Source organism: Microtus ochrogaster, chromosome 18 (genome assembly GCF_000317375.1).
Source record: "Microtus ochrogaster isolate Prairie Vole_2 chromosome 18, MicOch1.0, whole genome shotgun sequence".
NCBI lineage: Eukaryota > Metazoa > Chordata > Mammalia > Rodentia > Cricetidae > Microtus > Microtus ochrogaster.
The window spans coordinates 35,124,278-35,135,953 of NC_022020.1; the positions used below are offsets into that span (position 1 = coordinate 35,124,278).

General features: G+C 43.8%; 1 long non-coding RNA gene across 1 annotated transcript; it reads left to right on the top strand.

The window, feature by feature from the left end:
- Positions 1-472: 472 nt before the first annotated feature.
- LOC113457092 lies at positions 473-1,339 on the top strand. Its single transcript, XR_003377727.1, has 3 exons — positions 473-747; positions 943-1,030; positions 1,137-1,339. It is a non-coding gene; the product is annotated as an uncharacterized LOC113457092 (long non-coding RNA).
- Positions 1,340-11,676: the final 10,337 nt, after the last annotated feature.

The window sequence follows — 11,676 nt, forward strand, 5'->3', positions numbered from 1 at the left end:
GATGCTGACAGCCCCGTTGTTATGCACGTTGGAACTCATGGAGGACCCCCTCCTCCTCACTCTCCACCCCGAGGAAAACCATCATGGAGTCTTAACAATAGTGTCTCTGTGAGATCACTGACACATGGGCCGTGCTTGACTGTGAGGCATTGATAAAAATGCTAGGGACTGGGCAAAAGAGCCCACGACCCAAGAGCTCATAGCACAGCCTCATCTACATTCCTATCAAGCAAAAGGAATGATCAGCTTGGAATCTAGAGATAACTGAAAACAAGCTTCTTCTAAGGATGGGTGGTTTGTTGTTTAGGGGGAAGAGGGTCAGGACGGGGGTGGGGGGGATTGCCAGTACCAGGCACTCATAGTTAAGACAGGACTCCTTAGGAAGCTTATTATTCCAAGAATAGCTTGTTATCCCATAGATAGCTTTCTTCTTTATATAAATACCAGTCCCACCACCACGCCTCTTCTGTGTTCTAAGAAGTGTTTCCAGCTCTTCAAGACACACAGAAAACCTGATTGGGAGAACGCAATGGAACAAAAGGTTGGCTCTCAAACCTCACTTTCTAGTCTGACTTCTACCCGTGTTTTCTCCAGGTTTTGTTCACTGGACCTGTAGAACTAATTACCACTGCTTCTTCCTGGTGACTCAGGAGAGACAAATGAATCCCAGCTGCGATTCTGATGGTAGCCACAATCTCACTCCAAGGGTTATAAAGCCACATTGTCCCCCCGGCCTCCACTTCTGAGGTATTGACTCTGCACCAGCCTCCTTCTCCTCTTTTTCCTTTCAGAGTTCCAGTCACAATAGGCCCTGCTAGCCCTCTCCTGTTCCATCATCCCATCTCTAGTTCTCATGCTCCAAGGCAGCACGAGGATCAGAGGTACCACACACCAAGGCTCCACACACATCATAATAGAGACTTTGTTCTGTGTTTTGCTCAGCTCTCCTCGTTGGACAAAGAGTGGTATACATTCCTGTGCCTGGAGAAATAATCAATAACATTACTAAAGATGCTGGAACAAAGCCCAGGTAAATTTCTACTGAAGGAAGATCATCAGCATGGTTTGGCTGCTTTCTTCTGAAACATTCTCAGGGAAGGCAAAGCCATGGAATACTGTTCTGCTTTTCTCCACAGATTCAAGGTACAGAGATATGACAACCTCTGAGGAGACAGAGAATCTATCCAAGGTCATGCCAATCTCCTGATGAACATATAAATATATGTATATAAATATTACATAATTTATATAAGTATAAACCCCTTTTTTCTATGATGTTTGAGGTCATAGGTGAGCTGCCCATCTTTCCAATCTCATTATAGAACACTTTCTTCTACAATTTTGGTTCTATACATAAGATATTGGCAAGGACTATTCCTTCTGCCTAGCATACTCTTTTCATGCATCCCAGCCTATTAAGAGAATCTGACTTTTAGCTTAACTATTTACTTCTGGGTTCATTGTCTTTGCTGTTTCCTCTATGTTTCCACTGTGCAGTTATATCCATGTGAACTTATATTTTTATCGTGTTGCTCTGCGTTTATCATCCTTTGGTAGAACAAGTGCCGCTAAGGACAAGAAGTTATGATCTTCTTCACCATTCTGTGGCCAGCATCTAAAGCAAAGGCTGGGGATATCCAGCAAATAGCTGTAGGGTAGGAACGGGTAGGACATCAGAGATGAGCCAACCACAGTCCTCTTGCAAAGTGACCAACCTGCAGAAGTAGTCTTGGAAAACAACATGCCCTGTCTGCAATCATAATTAAAGTCTTCCTACAAAGCTGGGAGTTTTCAGAAATGGTGTAAACATTTGTTGGAACTGTGCAAGGATGAGGTATTACAGAGGATCTGAAATTGTGCCTGATTACAGATGGGACTTTGATTTTGAGGAAGGTCAGACTACCCCTTTGGAGGCAGTTATTTATACAAAATAAGACAATGTGGCAGAAAATCTAACTAGAGATCTGGGAACCCAGCCTATACCCATTCTCCTAACTATTCATACCCAAGTTCACCATATTCAAAGTTTCTATTTCCCATATTTTGACTAGCCACTTTTTTTTTTTTGCACACACTAACCATATTTGAAAATCTCCACAAGTGTCATCATAAATCTAAAGTCCCTACTCCAAGTTGACTTTCATTTCTCTCCTTCACTGTTAGTTAGACTGGGGAATGGGAAAATCTCAACAGGTCTGGTCATGACATACCATTCTCCTGAACAGACTCCAAAGGCTTGTGCTGTCCTTCTGATCAGGACCAACCTCTGAAGCACAGCCTGCGAGGCCCTGCCTGCATGGCTTGGCCAACCTCTCTGCATTCATCTCCACCACACCCCACCTTTCATGCTTCAAAGCAGCCACAAAGCTACAGATTCCTGTCTCTAAACCGCCCTGATCTCATTTGTCAAAGGGCTGCTTTCTAGCTAAACTCCCTGTGCCTGTAGCTCCTGCCAGCGTCAGAGCTCAGCGTTTCTGTCTTCATCGGAGTGTTCCCTAACCCTTCCATCTCTGGTTGAACACGATTGTCAGTCATTTTCTTTTCTCTCTGGGGACAAAGTTCCTGAGAAGAACAACTTCATGGAGGGATCATTTATTTTGACGGACACTCTCAGAGCTTTTCAGTCCACGGCAGGCTGGCTCCATTGTGGTTAGCTCTGGGGCCTGGCGGAAGGGTTTGGTGGAAGATGGCTGTTTACCTGAGGGCATCCAGGAAGCAGAAAGAGACAGAGGAAGTTGGTGGGGTCCCAGCACGGACTTCAAGGATCATGCTTCCTCTACCTCAGCCCTGCCCCTGAGTAGCCCAATCAGTGTGAATTGAACAATGGATTAACCCATGAACTATGGAACGATGTTGGTGCTCTCATTGCCCAGTCATCTCCCAGGGGCACCACCACCTGGGGACCAGCCCTACCATACAGGAGCCATTTGAGGGACACTTCCTAGGAAACACCCACCCTTCGGGGCTCAGGCTTTCACAAACACCCCACTTTAGGAGTACTGGTCACTCTTTCGACATTGCTTCTCTGTCTCCAGTCCATAGGAACCTCCTCAAGAAAAGGGGCCGTGCCCCATTAAAAAGAGGATGGAGGCCAGGAAGGGGTAAAACAAATTATACACGAATGGTTTGATAAACAAATGTTAAAAATGGGTTTTTTTTTATACAAACCCATTTATATAAAAAAGTAGGATTTCTAAAGCTGAGATTGTTTATGACTTTATGGAAAAGGCTTTGATGTATGACAAAGCTTTACAACCGGGGGGACATGGGAAATATTTGAGTCTGAGGAGAATGGCAAGGGGTGTGGCTTGGCTGACAGGGTATTGAGGGCAAGGATACCCAGAAAGCAACTTAGAGTTGGGTCATCAAAGACTTCAAATGCTGGGCCAGGTGGTCATGACTTACTCGGAAGGCTACTGGGATTGGAAAGGTGTGTTTTGGTTTTTTGTTTTGTTTGGTGTTCTGGTTTTTTTTTTATTTTATTTTTTTTTTGCTTGTTTGTTTTTTGTTTGTTTGTTTGTTTGTTTTTGGATTTTTGAGACAGTGTTTCTCCGTAGCTTTTTTTGGTTCCTGTTCTGGAACTAACTCTTGTAGACCAGGCTGGCCTCGAACTCACAGAGATCTGCCTGCCTCTGCCTCCTGAGTGCTGGGATTAAAGGTGTGCGTGACCACCATCCTGCTTTTTTTTTTTTTTTTTTTTGCAAATGAACTGTTATTTTGGGGCAAGAAACCAGGTAAAAGAAAAACTGTGGAGTCTGGAGCTAATTGTCAGCTGGAATCCATTTCAACCTTGGGCTGAAGCAGGGGTAGGAAAGGATAAGGTAAGAAAGCCAGTGTGGGAGGAGAACAGACAGCACCGACTGTTAGAGAGAGAGAGAGAGAGAGGTCATTGGGAGTACCGTCCCTGTCCAGCAGACACGCAGTATGGCCGCCGAGCAGAGTGTCTTGAACAATACTCCACTGTGAGGGCCACTGCTTGGCCATGCTGAGAGAAGTATGCTGCATTTTGAACTTTGAAAGGACATTTCATAAAAGTAGTGGGATCCACAAAGGGAAGCAAGACCCTAGGAAGATGACATATGAAAAGTGGATTGAAGAAACCAATGGTCGGTTAGGTGCACATGTGTGTTTGTACATGTGTGCATGTAGAACAAGGGATAACTGTCACACATGCCTTCATATGTATGAAGGGGCTTCTCAAAAGACACTAGGCATGCCCAGTGAGCAAAACTAAGGCTGAGAGCCAGCTAACTTACACAAAAGCTCTTACATAGACAATAGGTTACATGCTGAACTGAAGAGCTCATCTGACCCCGTCAACATACAGTCTAAAAGATCTTGTTGGGGCTTACTGAGGGATTTCTAGGGTTAGATTGGAAGTGGGACTATGTTCTTACACCACTAGGGATTGTATGTTTTCTTCTAGCAGAGGCTACTTCATGCCAAACTTTCTGTGTTTATTCATTTTAACACAGAGGAAATGTGGACAGTTCTGGGACCAGGAAATCTTAATAGGGAAGATAGAATGTATTATATAGTACAACCCTGGTCCTGGTGGAGGAAGATGGGGTTTCAGGGATCCTCCTGCTCAGCTGTGTTCCCCTCTCCAGAAAGTATAGTGTTCTACTTGGGCCAGTCTGGGCCCTCCTGACTCCTACATACTAGTCATATGGTGGTCAGGAACTGACTCCATCCATTGTCAAGTGTTGAAAGTTTCCCTTTTTGGTATTTTCAGACATGGGGCAATGCAGACCCACTGTACAAACTGTACGAATTTCTGTTTATTCTAAAGATTTTCTGATTTACTATGAATACAGTGTTCTGTCTGCATATGTACCCGCAATGCATGCCAGAAGACGGCACCAGAATGCATTACAGATGGTTGTGAGCCACCATGTGGTTGCTGGGAATTGAACTCATGACCTCCGGAAAAGCAGCCAGTGCTCTTACTTAATCTGAGCCATCTCTCCAGCGCCTGGATCTCTAATTATAAGGAGCCTTTGCTTCCCTATGCTATGATTCTTTGTATCTATTAGCCTTGCTCCACTTAACTAATTCTCTAATCCTAGGGTTTATCAATCAGTAGATTAGAACCCCTTTTTTATGGGTATGTTGATGAAAGAATAGAACACATTCTCGATCTCCATATCAAAAGTAATATATATTTTATAGTACAGTTAGAATGTTTTTCTGATCAGGATGTGTTGGTGAGTACCTTTAATTCTAGCACTTAGGAGGCAGAGGCAGGTGGATCTCTGTGTTCAAGGCCAGCCTGGTCTACAGAATAAGTTTCTGGATGGTCAGGGCTACACAGAGAAACCTTATATTGAAAAACAGATAAACAAACAAATAAAATGCTTTTCTGATTATTAGAATGTCTACTCCCACTCCAGCTCTGAGACTGTGAAGTTTGGAGAAGTTATATAAATTCTCCTTACTCTCATAGCTGTTAAACACACAGAGGAAGTTCCAAGTTCTGACCTCAGTCATGGCATTTAGTTACTCAGCTGTACTTTTTTTTTTTTGGTACAGATTCTATTTGATTATGTTGTGGGGTATCCACTAGAGAAGACTGCTTGGACATGGATTTAAGCCAATAAAAAGTCTTAATCACCAGCTGTTGACTACAGTGGGTGTCTAGGACCTCAGTATAGCCTCGAGCCTTTCTCAGGATGAACTTTTAAGCATAAAAACCGTGGCCTGGCTTGATATAGTTAAGTTAACAAGGACAGTTATTCAAAAGCAGAACTCTAGAAGCCAAAAAGAAAGGTTAGCACATTTAAAGACTTTCCCAAAACTATGGACTTTGATAGACTAGGTCTTTGTTTTCATTTTGGCAGGTCATGCTACATAAATGGTACTTCCATCATGGAGTCACTTGTGCTAAGATCTGGGAAACCACAAGGATCTGGAAGCCTGTTACAATGTGACTATAGCCATCTTGTCCATGGTTGTCCTCCAGGAAACCGAATTGCTTTCTCCTGTGTGGTTTATCTAATGTAATATAAAAACCATTTTCATAATATCTCTACTTTACAGCTAGTTCCTAGAGCCAGGAATTTGTCTGACTTAGTATGAGATGAAGATTACAATAAATGTTGGGAAGCCCCCACATTGAGTCACTTGTTGCTGGGAAAGTTGGAGTTCCTTCCTTGGGTTCCTAACCTCACTATCAAAAGAGTTTAGAAGCAGAATCAAAAGAAAACTCTAGCACAATTTTATTGGAGATTGAAAGAAAAACAACAGGGTAGACAAGCTGCAACTCTTGGCAGTTGCTCAGAGGAGGAAGAGATGAGCAGTCACAGGGTGGGTGGGTTAGTGGGTGGGGTTGGCAATAGCTTCAGAGAAAGTGTGAAAAAACTCAAAACATCAGCAAGAACAAGCCTGGACTTATGGGGGAAAAAAAGAGATTTAAAGCAAAAGAGGTTATAGCTTTCTGCAGAGAAGCAGGCAGGATGAGCAGAGAGATGCAGCCATGGCCCTGCAGCATCTGCGCAGGGTCAGGATTTCCGGGAAGGGTAAATCGGTTATCTCTGTAAACGGCTAATTATTCCTCTCCCTTTCCTAGCATGTCTTCAGAAACTGCATTTCCAAGGAGTAGCCTCCTGGCTTGGTGATTGACAGGTCCAGCTGGGTTAACCGTTACAGGGGGAAGACAACAACATGAAATCTTTGGAGCAGATCAGATTCCATTTTTTGATCACAAGAAATAGTAATATGTAATGAGCCCTGGGACCCATGCTTAGTGGCCCGCAAGGCTCCTGGAACAAAAGCAAGTGTTTTCTGGCCCGAAGGAAGTCACTTTTGTCCTAACCCTATAAACTCCTCCTTCAGGTGAAATTGAGATTTCATTTGTGTCAAGTTGGGAGCTTAGACCCCAGCCTCTTGCATCTATCCTAGCCCCCTGACCCTGAGAGTTAGCACTCTGAACTCCAAATCCCAGCAGGCCAGGTCCTGACCCCTCCCTGGGGGATGGGGTCAGGACCACTTTTTCCTCAGAGTATTTAAATGAGCTCCCAAAAGAGGAACAAGTGGTCCCTTTTCCTTCCTCCAGGTGGTTTAGTTCGCTCGGCTTCCCGGTTCCCCCTTGGGGCCACCCAAGATCGCAGAACTCCCTTTAAACCTGATTTCTTGATTTGGCTCGATTGGGAATTTTGCATTGGCAGGGAGCTCACGTTAGGAAATATTCCTAACAATTTGGTCTTGAGGCCATGCAGGACTGGGCTCTGTCAGCAAGTACTGCTCCCCTCCCCCCCACCAAAGTGCAGTTGTATATGCACGAGTGCCTTCCTTCTTATGACATCTTGGAGTCAGTTCTTGTAGTAATAGGGGCAGCGGGGCTGCGTCCCCAGCACCCGGCCGCCCACATGGCTAGCTCTAGCTTATGCCCCGAAATAATTACACGGAAACTGTATTCTTTTAAACACCACTTGGCCCATTATATCTAGCCTTTTCTCAGCTAACTCTCGCACCTGGACTAGCCCATTTCTAATAATCTATGTAGCCCAAGAGCTGGCTTACCAGGAATGATCTTAACCTGCGTCTGCCTGGAGTGGGAGAATCATGGCGACTCCCTGACTCAGCTTCTTTCTCCCAGCATTCTGTTCTGTTAATTCCACCCACCTATGTTCTAACTAATAAAATGGGCCAAGGCAGTTTCTTTATTATAATTAACCAATGACCTTCCTCCATTAAGTTCTGATACAGTGGAATCAGGTTCTGGACCACTCCTTTTTTTTTTTTTTTTTTTTTGTGCTGGCCTTCACATAACTGGCAGATTGTCTTCAAATTTCCAGTCTTTTCAGAATTTCTAGAAGAAACCTCTCAGAAAACTGCCCATGAAGGTAGGTAAGTGCTTCAATGGTCATTTTGTCCAGCATATATATAACGAAAATTAACTTTTCAAATGCTTTCAAAAGTTTAACTTTCACAAAAAGTTAAAAGACCACATTTAGTTTGACCTTGCTCTTTCTACTCTTAAAGAACGTGGCTTCTATGACACATACGTCACAGGAGGAAGTAAGTGCTCATTAAAATCTGGTGGACAGCCCTGCTTAGCAGACAGAGGCCAGGACTTGCTCTGAGCCCACCTTACGAGTTCTATTAGAGAGAACACTGGAAATGAAGGCTCTAAAAATTCCCAACAGGGATCCCCATGTCCATGCTGCTCTTCCGTACAACCTCTCATTCTCTGTGCCTTTCATTTCCTCCATGGAGGTTTGCTATTGCCCTTTGCTTTTGAGAAAAGGATCCCAGCTCATAGGCAGGCACTCTGGTTCTCTGGTCCACAGTGGAAGCCATCCCATTCCCCATCACTTTATTTCTGTATAATTCTATTCTGCACTGCTGGGGGTTTGGGGGTGACTGGAGGGCTAGCTAGGGCTATGATACACCAGATGATATAAAAGCATCCCTGGAAATGCTGTGAGGTGGGGACATTTCCATTGACCAGCTTGGTGAGGTTTTATTATTTTTATTTGAAAAATATTGTGATGCCGAACTTTACCAATCTTAAGGAGCTGCAGTTCATCATGATGGTTCCTAAATTTCTTTTTAAACAGCGTAGATGTGGTGACTGCAGAGCTTTTTGCCTTGAAGATCTGGGAGCTCAAGTTTGAGGCCCAAGGTTCTATAGGCAGGTGAAAAACAGCCCAAGGGAGTCTGCTTTTTCCTAATTTTTGGAGCATGTAGTCTTTTGTTTTAATGGCTATTGGTTAGATGAAACAATATCTGATTGCTCTCTGGGGACTCCTCAGTATCTAAGCCTGGACTTTGTATGCTCTAATGAGGAATATTATCCTCATAGCTTCAGGTACCATCATCCTACTTGGTTTTGTAAAGACTGTGTTTGTACATGAGAAGTTCAAAGAGATAATAGAACTGTGTGTGCAGGACACAATTTCATGCTTTTAAGAGGACATCAGGGCAAAGACCACACTTCAGACAATTGAGCTCTAGGATTTATTAAGTAGGCCTGTTGAATTAAAGAGGAATGCAAACACACATCTCCTCAGACGAGGCTGTAAAGCTAATCTAACAGAGGAGGTGCCAGGAAGAAAGTCAAGGAAATATTGCTCAAACTCCAACCCATCCATTCAGTATGAAGGAAAGTTTTAGAGAGATGCTTTCAAGACTTTGCTGTCTCTAGTCCACTTGACCCCAAGAGCCACAAATAGTTCCTAGTCTTTTCTACAGTCTAAGAGTGTGTAAGACTGTGGAGGCCCAAAAATGTGAGCCTTTTTCTACCTTGTCTGAAGGTCAGAGGGTTTTAGCTTGCTCAAAATTGTTGACAACAACCAGCACTACACATCCTGACCTAAGATGTGGTTACTTGGTCCTTTTTGACATTAAGATGGCCCATATAGGTAGATCCTCTCCACCCCGACCAATAGTCAGGATATCCAAGCATACTTCTGCTCCTTCTTTTGAAACAGAAGGTTTGACTTTGGGAGTGGCTGCCTTCAGTTACTTAGTCTAATGTGGGTTCACTGCCTAAATAACAGAATGCTAATGACTTGATGGCTTAAAGTATTGAAACAGGCAACTGTTCTAGTTGTCCTTTGTATCATGTTAAAAGCAGTCTTTTGTCTTCTTCCCCTCTTGTGCTGGGGTATAAAAATATATATAAAATTAAATGCAGGTGGAATTCAGTATTCATTGGAACTCCCTCCCAATGCTATCCTATGTTTTCTGTTTTATTATTTTCACTCCGTCTTCTGTCCTCTTTACTGTTTTTATGATCTCCATGCCCCTACCCTGGTAAGTGGTATTGTTGTCGAAGGTCTCCAACATAAGACATGTCATGTCTCACCAAATGGATTCTGGGTAAATAGATATATGGGCTGAAAGGAGACTTTCTGGCCTGGGCTGGCTAAGAGGCCCCTTATGCCTTTCTTTTTTTTCTTTTTTTTCATTCTTTCTTTCTCCCTTCCTTCCTTTCAAGATTTATTTATTTCATGTTCATTGGTGTTTTGCCTGCACGTATGTCTGTGTGAAGGTGTCAGATCCTTTGGAACTGGAGTTACAGACAGTTATAAGCTGCCATGTCGGTGCTGGGAATTGAACCCAGGTCCTCTAGAAGAGCAACCAGTGCTCTTAACCGCTGAACCATCTCTCCAGCCCCCTTCATGGTGTTTCGTATCAGCTTGAACCCTGTCCTTTCATAAACAACAATAGCAACACCCTCCTGGTTGTCTGCCCAGAAACACAGCATCACTTGAATGGAACAGAAGCCGTTTTTCCATTTTCAGAGCCTAAAGCTACACACTATGTGACACAGCCTACGTCTAGGCAGATGCGTGCTCCTAGGGCTCCTGTTCTGGCTGTCTGGGATCCACCTGGAGAACAATGAAATCCAGAACTCTGAATGTGGTCACATGTGGATGGATGAGTTTCGCCAAGTTTCAGGGAGTTAAGGGACTTTCCAAAAGCATTCCAAACACACAGCCATTCTTTTGAAACCAACCAGCACTGGCCTTGAAGTTTTATGTGACTTCTTATCTCCCCACACTGAGATTAGCTCTCTCTGGAGGTGTCCATTGTAGTAATTTCTGGTGCAAGTCAGAAAAATGCCAAGGAAAATACACCCCTTCCCAAAACAGAGTCAGTGATTAGCTCTCTTCTACTGAAGGTAACAGCAGCAGCTAACATAATAATATCAAACAGTTGTCTTGGCAAACACATCTGTGGGTCTTATAGCATCCCAGGCACACTGTGCATACCAAATCATTTCACCTGCATGGCAACCCTTGGATGTAGGTACTGATGATAAAGGGGAAATTGGGCCCTTTCTTGGACTTCTTTGTCTCATTAATAAAAGAATTTAAGAATGGACTTAAGTGGAAGTTTAAGGACAGTTTTATTAGAGTTTTAAAGAAAAACCCCCCAGGACAGACCAGCTGTGAAGGGAGAGAGGGAAGAGCCTTGCTGTGTAAGCTGGCCTGAAGGCTACCACATGTGACAAGCAGCTACATGCAGTGTGTGCGTGCGTGCGTATGTGCGTGTATGTGTGTGTGTGTGGGGGGGGTGGTTAGAGAAGGAGTAGGGAAGCCCAAAGCACCAAGGAAAGCTCAGGTTGATTACAACCAACCTGAAAGAGAGAAATAGAAAAAAGAAAATAGAAAAGTTGTACCTTCTTTGACCTAGGGCACAGAAAATATACAGACCCAGCAGAGTTTCATGGTCACTCATAGGCACTGTGTGGGGCGGAGGGCAGGAGTGGGGGGGGGGGCTGGAGCAGGAATTCTGTTGTGAGAAAGTACTGAACCTCTTTAAAGGACTAATCATTCTCCCTGTCTCTTCCTGGGGTCCCCAGACCAGGTGATTGGCCTGATCCAATTGGAGTCTGGATCTCCAACCAGGCCAGAGAGTCCGTTCTTTTGACCAGAAGGTTTTTCCTCTTGATGGGCCTTTACTGACGCACTAACACTGCTGTGATTGTCACTTCCTAGATATGAACTGAGGCATGCAGAAAGCCTGTCCAAGATTAGACATCTGACACATAGAAAACACTTTCAGGTACTAGATTATCTTTCATGGAATATTTGCTGGCTAACACATTTGTGGAGTTTTCTTATTAAAGTTGGGGAAATACATGGTAGACTCTAGCCGGTTCAAATAATCTTATCTTAGAAACAAAAACAAAGAAGAAGAAGAAGAAGAAGAAGAAGAAGAAGA